At 37.4% G+C, this 14829-nt stretch overlaps 1 long non-coding RNA gene across 1 annotated transcript in view; it reads right to left on the bottom strand.

Moving 5' to 3' along the window:
* Positions 1–9159, bottom strand: part of LOC110193584 (uncharacterized) — a 42490-nt gene extending 33331 nt beyond the window's left edge. Inside the window, exon 1 of the long non-coding RNA XR_002320494.1 lies at positions 9013–9159. This is a non-coding gene — a long non-coding RNA (uncharacterized LOC110193584). The remainder of the gene's footprint in view (positions 1–9012) is intronic.
* Between the last annotated feature and the right edge of the window lie 5670 nt (positions 9160–14829).

Raw genomic sequence — 14829 nt, 5'->3', positions numbered from 1 at the left:
TTGCCAGAATTTCTGAATGATTTGGAACTTTTGCATTAACCTCTGATCGCAGTGGTGTCTCACAGTTTAATACCATCGAGTTCTAAGTTTAGTATGACTCTCCAATTTAAGTATCACATTTTATAGCTTTTCATGTGTCTGTGAATGAAAATAAACATGCCCCCCATCCTGGCTCTCCCCGCCCTTACCAATTTCTAAAGCACCTGCCAGCATTTTAACATGCTGTTTAATAAGGTAGTGTCTTAATTACATGCGAGGAACTGAAGTTAACCATTGTAGGCAGGAACATAAGGCACAAGATAATACAAAATCAGTAAGGTGTAATGGATGCAGTGTTGGAGTCAAACAACAACAACAATAACAACAGTAACCTATACTTTGAATCATGCCTTAGATACTTACCTTACTCAGGAAGTAACTCAGGGCCTTCATTACCTCAGCTGTAAAATGGAAATAATAATAGCACCTACTTGTTGCAGTTAAGCGCCAGTGAAATAATATGCACCAAGTGCTTTGCAAACCTTAAAGTGCCATATATGTGACAGGTATTATTATTTATATCCTTTAGATCTTTGGCTAAGGTGTTAAAAATGAACCTTATACAGGAAAATGTTAAATTGGATGTCATTAAAGTGAAGTTCCATCCTCCTGGGGTTTTATTGGGATTTTAATTGTACCAATAAAGGAATGAGGTTCATTCAGCGTAAGTTGGTACTTATCCTCCCTTTTACCCAAGCCCTTCAATTCTTTGCTTTTAGCACAATTGAAGTGAAAGTGCCAAAATGCAACTCCCACAGCAAAACCACACAAAACTAGCATTCTTCCCTCCCTAGAGAGGCCTTCCTTTTAGTCATGGCCAAGTTCTTTAAAGAAGAGTCTCTAGAAAATGGGGAGGAGATACCATCACAAAGGGCGCAGCTTGTCTGAACAAGCAACTGACCTTCAGTAAATATACATTCTTGTCTTGAAAATTGTAGAAATTCTTTATGTGCACCTGCACAAGACAGAATGGCCCCCAGGTAGCTCTAACTTTTGATGTCTTTGTCTCCTGCATCCTGCTCTAGTCAAACACTGGAGGTTTGATGGAAAAAGGAGCAGAATGTGCTTAGGGATGCTCAGTATTTTCAAACAGTTGTATCCATTCTTTTGACGTCAATAGGAAGTCCTGATTAACCCTAGTAGATGGTTAAAAACAAGTCCAAAGGGACTCCCAAAGCAACCCAAAACACCTTATCGGCTGTGTATAAAACTCCCAGGTTAGAAGGATCCAGAAGCAGACTTTCTTGCCACCTTTGGATTTTTTGAAAAATAAAAGTAGGAAAATTAAAATGTGGAAAGGATGAGAGAAAATGAAGACCATACAGCCAAGTTGAAGGGATGACCTTAGGACTGGAACAAAGTTTTCTTAAATACCTTTTCTATAATATGTCAGTAATGGGTCTACTCAGTAGATAAATGGGAGAGAGAAAGCAACATGTATCTATTTTCTCAAAATTGCCACTAGCTATGGACACTCTATTTTACTGTCCTCCCTTTGGGATCCGTGGTTTCCTTCAAGACTCAGCCCATACCTTCTTCATGAAGCCTTTCTTAGCTACTATGGGAACCCCTCCTAATACTATCTTATATTTATTTTGCATATATTCTGCAATACTCAAAAGTGTATATTTTGTCTCTTTTATGAGAATGTAAGATCCTTGAGGACAGGCACAACTTTATTTTCTTCTTTGTGCCCCTGCTGCTTAGTACAGTGCCTGGTATATAATAAAAGCTTAATAACTACTTGTTGATTGATTGGTTGATTGACACCAGGTCCATGAAAAGTGTGGAAAAGGGGAATTTTCAATTGGTTTGAAAAAATGTATGATATTAAATATTTACTTGAATTCAATTAATTTGAATTTTGGGGCAATTTTTATAGCACTGGATTATTTTGCTTTTGCTTGGTAGATGATTAAAAAGTTAATTAAGCACATGAATGGTACAAAGAAGATTTTAGGGCATGTTCCTTGCTATTACTTTAGAACACAAAATTTATTTGAGCACTTGAGAAGTTCCTATTATAATGCTGTTGTTGTTCAATTGTTTAGCTGTGTCTGACTCTTTGTAATCTGTCTGTCAATACTGTCCATGGGCTTTTCTTAGCAAAGATACTGGAGTGGTTTTCCATTTCCTTCTCCAATGGATCACCTTTTGTCAGAACCTCTGCTATGACCTGTCTGTCTTGGGTAATCCTGCATGGTATAGCTCATAGTTTCATTGACTTACCCAAGCCCCTCTGCCATAACAGTGCAGCAATCCAAGAGGGGAATTATACTACTACTATTGCTCAAAACCTTTTCAGGACTGTCTGATTTATAGTTACCTTCAAAATCATGGTTACATTCTTTTGGATCAATAGTGGCAAATTATCATCCTTTGACAGTAGTTTTGATTTCTGGAAACAGCCAAAAGGCATTCAAATTTAGAATATGATCAATTTAATGTGTGTGTGTATGTATATGTGTGTTGTGTGTATGTGTGTGTGTGTGTGTGTGTGTGGTACAATGAGAACATCAATGGATTTGGAATCAGAAGATTTAGTTTCAAATCTCAGCTCTGCCATTCATTATTTATATGACCATAGGCAAGTCATTTATCCTCTTCGGGCCTCAGTTTCCTCACCTGTAAATTAAGAGACTGAATTATTGGCCTTAAAGATCCCATCCAGCTCCAGATCTATAATCTTGTGTTAGCATCTGCTTAAACACTTTTTTTAAAAAATGGGAATAACTGTTATACTTTGCTCCTCACTCAAAAACAACAACAGCAACAACAACAACAACTTTGAAATTGGAGTAGAAAAGAGATACATGTTTTTAAAGCTTGCCTTGCCCACATAGAACTGGTTGACCTCAAATGGCAATGACATAAAATATTTTAAAAAGTAAATTATATGGCCTGATTCTCTGAAAGTCATCACAATTCAAAGAAAAAATACTAATCTTGCAGCGAAAAGCTGTGCCTTACTTTTACTTTTCATTAGATTGGAACATTCATTTATTGCTCTTTAGTTGAAAAACTGAACAATCTCCTATCTGTGGCGAAGGGGGAGGGGTGATTTGAATTCACAGCTCATCTGAAAACCACTTCAACCCACTTCCATCCCAAACAAACCCTTTATTAGAGCTGAGAACTGTAGCTGACTTAACTTATGCCCTTCTGCCAAGCCCCCTTTCCCATTCTCTGGAGAATGTTTTAGAAGCCAATGAAATGGCAAAAGGTGAGGCAAAGGAAGGTTTGTGCCACCCACAAATGGGATAATCAGTCTGGTGAATAACTCACTTGGCTAAATGTGGTTTCCCGAAGGTGGTGGCAATCTTAGACATCATGCCCAGGCTGGTACTCAACTACTTGACTTTAGTTCTCTTTTGGCATCAAAGAAACCCTGCAGCCAGCCATCAGACCTTTGGGTGAGGGGCTTATTGGCTCTGTTAACCTATTGGCTCTTTTACCAACTTCCTTCTAGTAAAGTGTTTCAATGCTAAGGTGATAAGCACTATAAACTTAATTACTGCGCTAAAAAACAAACAAAGAAAAAACAAAGAAAACAAAACCTCATAGAGGTAGAGCGGGGAATGAAAATCAGGCCATATGTGAGGATAATGTCATACCTTAAAATACATACAACAGATTAACTGCACAACATATTTTTAATGCTCACAAACACTCCACCTTCTGAAGACATTTTTTTTTATTAGATTCCTTTTTCAGCCACAGCTTCAAAGCTCTAGTCCACAAGGATTTCTTGTTTTCCAATTATTTTTTCCCCTGTGTCTATGAACTGAAGCAACAGGCTGTATGTGGACTTTGCGCTTGGTTTCCAAGTCAACATGAAGTATATCTAGAATGCCATTACTTATCTTGAAAGGAAGGAAACAGTCGTTTTGTCCCAGACATGTAAAGATATATTTTTCTATAAAATATTTATAAAATGAGGAATGAAGAGATTATATAAAATGAAGAGATTAAATGAAGTTGGTTTAATCTACAACCTAAATACTGAGTTGGATGGGGGAAGGGGGATGGAGTCTGCTAAATTTGGATCTCTAGTTCAACTTTAGGATGGAGTTAGCTTCTCTTCTGAGGGGAGGTTTTTGCTTTCTTTCTTTGAAAGAAATGTGTTTCTTACAGTGAGTTGACTTGCCTTGAATCCTTCCTGACATCTTTAGCTCCTTTACTTGGCCAAGGCAGATTGTAGTTTTTAAGTTTAAAAGTGAATAGGGGCAGTTAGGTGGTGCAGTGGATAGAGCACCGGCCCTGAAGTCAGGAGGACCTGAGTTCAAATCCGGCCTCAGACCAAACACTTGATACTTACTAGCTGTGTGACCCTGGGCAAGTCACTTAACCCCAATTGCCTTTAAAAAAAAAGTGAATGAAAAAATGAGCATTCATGGTGGTTTGGTTTGTATGGACAGGGGTAGATTAGCTCACTGAGAATAATCACATTTGTTTGGAGGACTCTGGCAGTTGGCTGTTGCTCCATTGTGCATAACCAATAATTTCACCCTGTAGTAACCCAATGCTCTGATTTCTTTGACTTTCTTTTATTATCCACTTGTACCTCTGTCATCAATGAGGTCAGGCTTGGAATAGGTAGAGCTAAAGGCATATGATTTGAATGGTACCAGGTGTGAGTATTGTCTTTGCTGCCTGCCATTCTACCATAATATGATCACTAGGATAAATTTGAAGGTTTATTGGTCTTCCAGAATCCCCTGTTCAGATATAAATAATGGAAGGGCAGCTAGGTGGTACAGTGGATAGAGCACCGGCCCTGAAGTCAGGAGGACCTGAGTTCAAATCTGGACTGAGACACATAACACTTACTAGCTGTGTGATCCTGGGCAAGACAATTTAACCCCATTGCCTAGACAAATACATATACATATACATACATATATATCTCAAATCCTCAGCAGCTAATGCCTTCATTATCAGCTAACATCTGAGCAGGGCTTAACAGGAATGGAAGGCAGGATCAGACTTGTGGAGATCTGGGACAGGGAAGCTAAGAAGAGAGAGGAAAAGGATACTGACTGGAGTAGTGACAAGGTGACAAAGACAAAGTTATCACAAGTTTGCTTTTGTTTCACAATGTTGCTTCATGCTAGTCCATGGTCCATTTCCAAGGGACTATCAATGAATCATGAGTGAAAGAAAGCCAATTTATTCTTTTTTGACCTACTTCTGGGTGCTCCCATCCTCTGATACCTCAGCCCTTCCATATATTTCCCTCAAAGACTCATATTCCTTGAATTTAGAGATGGAAAGGATATTAGAGGTAATCCTGAACCACTCTTTCATTTTACGGGTGTGGAAACAGTCTTTAGGGAGGTTAATTCACTTGTCTACTTGGAGCAGCGAGATAGTACAGTGGATAGAACAATGGATTTGTGGTCAGGAAGACCAGAACTGAAATCCTGCTTCAGAAATTAGTTGTGTGACTCTGTGTAAGATGCTTGGTAGTCTCGGTCTCAGTTTCCTCATCAGCAAAAGTGGGGGTAATAATAGCACCTACCTTACAGGGTTGTTATGAGGAACAAATAAATAATACACGAAAACTCTTTGCAAACTCTAATAGTCCAAGCTTTAGACTCAAACCAGGATATTTGGACTGGCAGCAAAATGTTCTTCCCACTTTTACATGTTCTCTGTGGCCCTTTTTTCCAAAGGAGGCTCAACCTGGCATTACTTGATGGAGACTTTTGCACAGTAGTGACAGTAGACACTTGTGGAGTTTAATATGACTCCATCTAGTTTACTGTATCCCTCCAGGAGTCATAAGATATGAGACTGTGGCAACTTTGATCTTTGTTTATGTGAATTATTGTATTTAGCTTCAACATTTATTCTGTCTTTCTCGGGCATCTCCCCTTTGCCTTTTAGCTTCTCCTTTATAGACCTCACTCCTCCCCCTTTTCACTCCCAATTCAAGCTCTGACACCAGCTACCCCTCTGAACATGTTCCCTAACATGAACATGTAGCTTCGCTCCCTGCTTTTCGTGATTGACAAGTTTACCCTGAAGCAATTTTAAACCATGAAACAGTTTAGATGGTAACTAACAAGGGGTGGTAGCACGGGATTTGGTACTGGCCTGAAAATAAGGAGCTAAATTAACTGCCGTACAGTAACTTCTTTGTTTGTAGTGGTAGCAGATAATATCAGTGCTTTCCTAGCAGTCTCCATTTGCCAGGGCTTTTCCCAGTATCTCAGAAGTACAAATTCACATTAGCCTGAAACTTGGAAGAGAAGGCAGATTTTCCAACCTGATTTTCAAATTATTCTGCTTGACCACTTGCCCTGTGCATGTAAAATGACAGGCTTTTGTGAACAAACTGTGCAAATGAAATTCTTTTTGATTCAAACACCTCATGGAAAAAAGAAAAAAAGAAACCTTTGACCACTCTCCCCTTCCTCCAAATTTCAAAATTAGTTAATAAATTTTTAACAACTTCAAAGATCACCATGTTTTCCTTCTTGATTTCTTGAAGTGTCTAGTTCCCTTTATCTCCAGCAGCCTCTAGAACTTGTTCTAACATTCAGAAGAAATTTAGAAACAATTCTCCACATACACAGAAGATTCCCTGGAAAGCTAGCTATTGAGATTGTGTACGGAGAACATTCATCCAAAAATCCAAAGTGGCACTTGTCCAATGAAGTGTAGAAGGAACTTTAGGTTAAAGAAACCTACCACTCTCTGGTGGCAGCACCTCCTCCCAGTGCCAGGTTGTTCAATTAGGTCCTGACTGGCCTTTCAAAATAACTCTTGTCTATGACTAGTTGTAGGTGCTTGTGGGAATTCCAAAGCAGAAACAGACAAAGTACTTAGAGGCTATAGTTTCAGCCTAAAGTGATTAGGAGCCTAGAAAAAAAAATCACCTTATGGTCACCCCCATCCCTAAAATTTTATCCTGGTAAAATAGAATAAAAAAGTACATCATTTGTATCCCTAAAGGGGCTGTGAGAGAACAGGCTGACTCCTTTTCCTTGATGAGAATGATAGAGTCCACGTATAGAGCTTTAATGTTGGCAAAGCATTTTCCCCCAAATTATCATGCATGATCCTTCCATGAAGTAGGTGGTATTATCCCCATCATGAGCAAACTGAGGGATTTTCCTGGGGTTACATGAGTAAGTGTTTGAAGCAAGATTGGACCCCAGGTCTTCATGACTCCAAGACCGGTACTCTTATCCATTATGCCATGTTGCTTCTCTGGTGAGGGTGACCAGGACTGACTGTTACTGTGTGTATTTGGACATTTTTAGCACCAGCTGGCTGAGCCATTTCATTCTTTCCTTTAGGTTAGTTCTGAGTAGCAGTGCAGGATAAGGTCCAGGGTTATCACACCACTTCCTAGGAGGCAAACCATGACTTTGGCTGTAGCTCAAGCACTCCTGGCATGGATAGCTAGGTGAGCAGGATATTTTTTTTTCATGGGTACATCATTTCTCTGCTCCCTTTCCCTCTTCAGTTAAGCAACATACCAAGTGATATATTCCCAAAGTAAAAATGTCTGATTATATCACTTTTCTGCTATACTATATAAATTCCAGTAGCTCCTCCCTACTTGCCTCTAGAATCAAATATAAAATCCACTGTTTAGCATTTTAAAGTGTTTCACAAACAGACTCCAATCTACCTTTCCAGAATTATTATATTGTGGTCCTTTTCACGTACTCTATGTTTTAGCCAAATTGGCTTTATGGCTATATCTCACACATGGATTTCTATCTGTCATCTCTTATGTCTTTGCATATCTGGAGTGTCATCCTTCCTCTCATCTGCTTCTTAAGCTTATTTCAGACGCTACCTACATGAGGCCTTTCCTGATTATCTTCAGTGGCTAGTTCCTCATCACACACACACACACACACACACACACACACACACACACACACGTATGCATGCAGGCGCACACACACACACCATACACGTATGTGTATGCATGAGCTTATATACCTACTATACACACATGCACACACACATATGACATATGTGTATGTGTATAGGTGTATATACACACATATATGTGTATAGATATGTGTGTCTTATATATATATATATATGTATACATATATATGTACACATACACACACATATACACATACCTACTCACTTTCTAGGCTAGCTTGTTCATTCTAATCTATCTTCTGATTCCCCAAAAAGCACTAACACATTCAGACTCATATTCCTAAGGGCGACTCTGTTGTAGTGGAATAAACTTCCATAAATCACTACCTTAGTTCGGATGCTCCCAACAGTTTGTCTTCATTTGCACAAAACTAAAAATATAACATCACAGGTACTCATGAATTAAAGGAAATGTAAAAATGATGTGTGTGTGTGTATATCTATATATCTATATCTATATCTATATCTATATCTATATCTATATCTATATCTATATCTATATCTATATCTATATCTATATCTATATCTATATCTATATCTATATCTATATCTATATCTATATCTATATCTATCTATATCTATATCTATATCTATATCTATATCTATATCTATCTATCTATCTATATACATACACATACATACACACACACATAATACATATTTCAATTAATACATGAACATGGGTCACATTTTCCCATGAATACACTCAGCAATACTTAGATAAATCTGTCAAGGAAATATATGAATAAGGAAAACTTTTGTGCTTGAGGGTAATTCACAGCTCTAGAGCTGTACATTTCAGTGTCCTCTTTCTCTCTTAGAATCTATCCATAAAAATTACTTGATGAGCACAGCTTCCTTGTTGAACAGATGTTTCCACTGCTAAGTTGAGTTAATCCATACGGTACTTGATTAACACCTCACTGGGTACGATGTCTTAGCCAAACTAGTTAATTCACTGGGTGAGCTCTTGATTCTTTGCTTCCAAACTATTCTCCTGCTTAGCTTATAGTTAGTACCCAAATTCTAATCGTTTTCTATGACAATATAAATTACCTTTGTCTCATAATCACAGAAGAGTTCTGGTGTTCATATTTTCCCAGTAATTACCCTAAAAGTCCTCCAGTTCTTCAATTCTTCGCATATAACTCACTGAAATACACTGTGTCCTTCATTCACTCCAATATTCTATAGCTCATTCCACCAAAAAATAAGCAACTGCTGTTTAAGTATTCTGAGTCAGACTTAACTTCAGTTAACTGTTCCTCTTAGAACTCTGGGCACACCTATGCCCCAGATAGGTGAATTGTAAAGTCAGACTAACTCAGCAACTGTTCTTTTAAAGAAACAGACATGCCCCAGACGAGTGAACTGTCACTCTCCTACACTTATATAAACTTCTAACTAGCCTTTGATAGTCCTTCTGCCTTCTTTCTCTATTGTTAAAGATTTGAACTAACGGCACTATTGTTTCATCTCTCTATTCTTCCACTAGTTTATGTAAAAAAAAGTCTGATTCCTTTACCTCTGGTCTAAATGTGACCAAATATTTGAAAATATATCAGCCATAGTTGATTTGCCATATTTTTGGAATTAAGAAAATCTGTGTAAATTTGAAGAGAATGGACTCACAGATGGTACAAAAGGTATCCCATTAGGAGAGTTGGATTGCATTATAACTTTGAAGATTATCTTTTAAGATTAAAAAGTACTTCGTGATTACTGTGCCCTGTACATCAGATTATCTAACATTATCCTAGTTCGTAAAAGAAAAGTCCTGGAAAAATTCCTGTCCTTTATGTTTTACCACAATCAAGAGGACAGGGCAAATTATCTATGGAGGGAGAAAGATGGTAGTTACTTCCTCTTTGAGGTAACCAATAATCTGCCTAAAAAGCAAGATTCTGGAGTGGTGTTTCTAAGTTGGTCCCTGTACTTTAGACCTAAGTTCATTATTTCCAAGAAAGACAGCAAAAGATCCATAGACCTCTTTCTGACACAGCAGTATTTTGCTGGGAAGTTTAATTAACAGGATCATTTCTCCTATGTATTTATATTTATGTTTCCTTGTTTTGTGTGTGCCTTTAGTAAGTGGGTTGTATTAAAAGTTTCTAGCCATCTTAAGGCACAGAAATACCAAAGGCCTTAGGCAGTGGTAACATTATCCCAAGGTCAGTGAAAGATGAATCCTTGATAACATACCTTTTCTTGTAGTCTGTTACAGAGGCCACAGTATACTAACACTGTGCTTAACATCTAATGAGATGAGAGTTTGTAAGTCTTGAAGTTATCCATTATTTGAAAATTAAAGTTATGATCATAGAAATCAATCTGAGACATAAATGATCTTTTCAATAGGCATCCCATCATCCTAAGTCAGTTGAATATAAGCTCCATGAGGACAGTGACTATATTTTATCTCAATAGAGCCAGCACCTAACACAGTATATTACACATATATGGAGTGTAATAAATGCTTTTTGTATCCTCAATCCATTAACAAGCATTCATTAAGCATTTCATATATGTGGGGCACTGTGATAAGCTCTGAAGACAGAAAGAAAGGCAAAAGTACTATACTAGCTCTTAAGGAACTCCCATTCTAATGGGGAAGGCTATATGCAAACAATTGTGTACATACCTGTTTTATACTGTAGATGAAAGGTAATTTTAGAGGGAAGGCATAAACAGTATGTGTGTGTGTGTGTGTGTGTGTGTGTGTGTGTGTGTGTGTGTGTGTGTGAGCCTCTTCCAGAAATGAGGATTTGAGCTGAATCTTGAAGGAAACCAGTAAATCCAGGAGGCAAAAGTGAGAATTCCAGGCATGGGGGGAGGCAGTCATTGAAAAGGGATGGAGTCAGGAGATGAGATGTCATGTGTGAGTAAAAACAATAAATCCAGTAGCACAGGATTGTAGAGTAGGTGAAGATGAATGCAAGAAGATTGGAAAAGTAGGGAGAGGCCAAATTATGAAGGGATTTAAAAACCAAACAGAAGATTTTATATTTAATCTTGAGGGTGATAGGGAGACATTGAAGTATGCTGAATGACACTAGTTCTCTAATTGGATCCTTTCATATTCAATGACATTGGATTCTCTAATGCTATTTTTCCTAACTTTCCCCATTCTAATGTGTTCCCTGAACTGTTAATCTCAAATGATTGATGCTCAAGTTCCACTTAACTGACATTGATTAGTTTTTATAGAGGTATTCCCATTACAAGTATAGTAAGAACTGAAGTACAAATATCACCCTGCCCCCATCATAATCCCCAGTATTTGGGGAGGGGGCTCACTCTCCCCTCTACCACCTCAGTCCCTGGGGAGAATGGGCTCAAACTTAACACAAATTTATAGATAAATCTGCGCATCATGTCCGTTTATAAATCCAGCAGGCGCAGTGTGTAGGTGAGCCTGTAAGTCTCTGATTGCTGGATTGGGCCTAGCAGGTTGCTTAGTACTTCACTCCGCAACATCTAGTTTTTAAAAGAAGAGAGGAAAGTAGGTAGCACACTCAACAGAGTACTAGGCCCAGAATCAGGAAGATCTGAATTCAAATCCACCAAACAGGAGAACCTATGATCCTTCATTCACTTTCTATCTTTATGCAAACAGCCAGATCATTAGTTTACCTCATAAAAATTTTGGTTTCATAATTGTATTCCATGGAATATGATGATCTACTAAAGGGGTGGCCATTCCATCGTCTTTCATCCTTGCTACATGGCTCAACCAGAGTCTTGTGAAAGAGTTTTCCAATCTTGTGAAAGACAGTTTTCTAATACAAATGATATCCCACATCTATGGCATTGCACATTTGTCATGTTTTTTTTAAAAAATTCATTCTTTCCTTTGATTAATGAATAAGCAAAATCCAGATGTTTGAATAATCATGAGTAAAACTGCAAAGTTTAATATTTTTGCCCTGATCTTCAAGGGCTTCCCTTCACTGATCAATATTTTATAAATATAAATAAAAAAAAATCAAGGAAGTTTGGGATCTTCTGATTAATTTTCTATCCATCTTGTTATTTTGCTAGTTCTTATTGTCTGAGGTATGTGTGTGTGTGCATTCTATTACCTCCTCTTTATCTTTGAGCTGTATATATAATTAAATTTGACAAGCATTTATTGTTTATCCTATGCATGAGGCGCATATATTGCATGAAGTATGCAGTATTGAACTTGTATTTATCTGTCTTATGAAGCTTCCTCTTCAAGATGAGAAGTGCAAATGCCCTTTTCAATTGCTATGCTTTTCTTGACTATCTGGGCTGGTACTTACATATAATAAGTGCTTCTCTATGAAGAGCCAGTGTATGAGGAGTTCACTATCAACTTCAATGATTCAGTTAAGCAAACATTTTTAAAGCACTTGCTACTGTGCTAGACATGAGGAATACAGAGGTAGATATGATCCAATCATAATTATATCTTTCTAGTCAAGGTGATAGAATGTACCAATGTAGGCTATGAATAGCTTTCTGAAGATTATTCCTCTTCACTGAACTCCTTCATTAGCATAACTCTAAAAACAGCTTGTCCTTGATTCTATATCCAGGGTGTATTTTCTAAATGATATCAACAGATGTTAAACTTACTCTATGACATTCAATATATTTAGTATTCCTAATGATTCCATCAAGTTGGATTCCCTTTTTTGTAGTTCACAAATGCCTAATGTGGTGACTCAGTCTATCTTGCATCTTTCTTCAAGTTTTTAGATTGCTGTTGTAAATGATATTTCCCAGTACCCTAGGGTTGGGGTTTACATGTTCTGCCACCACTCAGTCAATCTTAAGGGTGACCCTACAAAGTTGCAAATAATTGGCTAAATTTTGCTTCCCCCCCCCACTCCAAATAACCTCTGAGAAATCTTAGAATATTGTTCATGCATACACTACGTGACATCAGAACCTCTACATGTATGGGCAAAATATCTCTAGATATTTGAAAAATATCAGCATATCAGGCATATGATAGCCTTTTTTCCATCAAATTTTGCACATATGGAGTTGTGAAAATTTCCAAATGTCTATAGTTTGCAAAAATGCAAATTCAACATAAATGACCTGCAAATGTTTGCCAAAAGTCAGTATCACTTCATGTTTTCTCTGCTGAGCCTTATCTTCTCTCCAGGGTTCAATTATCTCTCTAGACTCATATCTCTATACTCAAACCACACTGAAGATTGAACCTGCTTGGAAGAGAAATTAACTTAGATTTTCTAAGGGATATAACCCCCAAACATTCAGGTGAATCCCTTTATCACTCCAGGGAACTATATAATCCTACAACCATGTGATAACACTTTAAGATTTTGGATTCTTTGAAAACAAAACTTGGAATTTCCAAGCAATTGTGCCACACCATTCCTTCATCATACATACATTCTGATAAATTTCATTTTCACTCCAAAGACTCATTGAGGAATTCCACTTTATGAGCTTGCCTTAAGGACTTGAACTTGCTTGAAAGGAAAGTATGCTAAATTTTGCTAGAGAGACAATTTTCTTTACCATTGGAGCTGCATTGTACAAATAACTCATGAGAAGAGTGAACTAAGTCCAGTTCTTTTGTTTCCTCATGTCATGGTTTTAGTTAATTATTGCTTCTTACAGCTATGGAGAACATTATGCATAACTTTTTTCTCCAAATGGTTATTGTGGTGTGGTCTTTTCACTCCAGATGAATGGATCCCCAAACTCTTGAAATTGTGGATGCTAGAGAGGCAACCTTGAAACTAGCGCTATCCAAGGGCTAACCCTCCTGTCATTAGTAGTCTGAATTCCTGAACTCTCTAGGAAATTTCAACATTCATTTAGATAGCCAGGATTTATGTGCTTCTCTTCTTTATAGCTGCTATCTGCCATCTTAAGAGGTAATGCTGCTCCCTCTTCAAGGATGGAATTGCCAACCTAAGGTTCAAGGTTCAGATATGGGTGAGTTCCTATATACTTTTGCCCCAAGTCAACCATTACTCTCCCTGACCTCCATGGCTCTCTCTTGTTCCTGTTGCTTTCAGTATACCTTCCCAAAAGAGATAAAGGCAAAAATGATCTATCAGGTCTGTTGGCTTTCTATTATATTACAAATCTTATGCAAAGAGTTGGCTCCACCTCAGCAGACTAAGACATCCAGTTTGTTGCCACTCATTCAGCAACAGCTCAATAGACTCATCAAATTAGTTAGGGAACTCTGTTTAATGACCTACACATTTATATGATCAAAACTTGAAAATTTTACATTATTGAAATATACAATAGTAGAAAATTTTATATCTTTCCAATACTATGTATGCATATGTGCAGATATACATACAAATCTGTATATGTATGTATGCTTGTATATACAATTCCTTCAATCAGTCAATCAATTAATAAATAAAATTTATTAAGCATCTCTTGTGTGCCAGACACTTTGCTAAGTGCTTTCCATAGCTGAAGATCACTATCCTATCTTAATTTTTTTTACAGCTAGTATAAAATCATAGAACTCATTGATCCTTTGCCCATTCCTATCAGGATGTGGTTTCTAGAACTGTCATTATGCTGGTGTCTTTCACTGATCACAGTCTGGTTTATCAATATCATTTTAAAGATGTCTGTTTCTCAGAAGTGAGAAAAAATCATCACCATCAGAAGATTTTAGAGTTAAAAGGAGTGTTAAAAAACATCTACTGCAGCCTTGTACACACAAATATGTTCTGATCAGCATTGACTAGAATGGAGATGGAAGAGGGTTATTACTTCCCTTGCCTTTGACACCATAATTCTGTTCATACAGTAAGAGATTATATTAGCTTTTTTTTTTTGGCAGCTTTGTAATACAATGGTATTTATATTGAGCTTTTAGTTAATTAAAACACTCAG

Source organism: Phascolarctos cinereus, unplaced genomic scaffold (genome assembly GCF_003287225.1).
Source record: "Phascolarctos cinereus isolate Bilbo 61053 unplaced genomic scaffold, phaCin_HiC Scaffold_4;HRSCAF=312, whole genome shotgun sequence".
Taxonomy (NCBI): domain Eukaryota; kingdom Metazoa; phylum Chordata; class Mammalia; order Diprotodontia; family Phascolarctidae; genus Phascolarctos; species Phascolarctos cinereus.
This window is presented reverse-complemented; position numbering and strand designations above follow the sequence as displayed.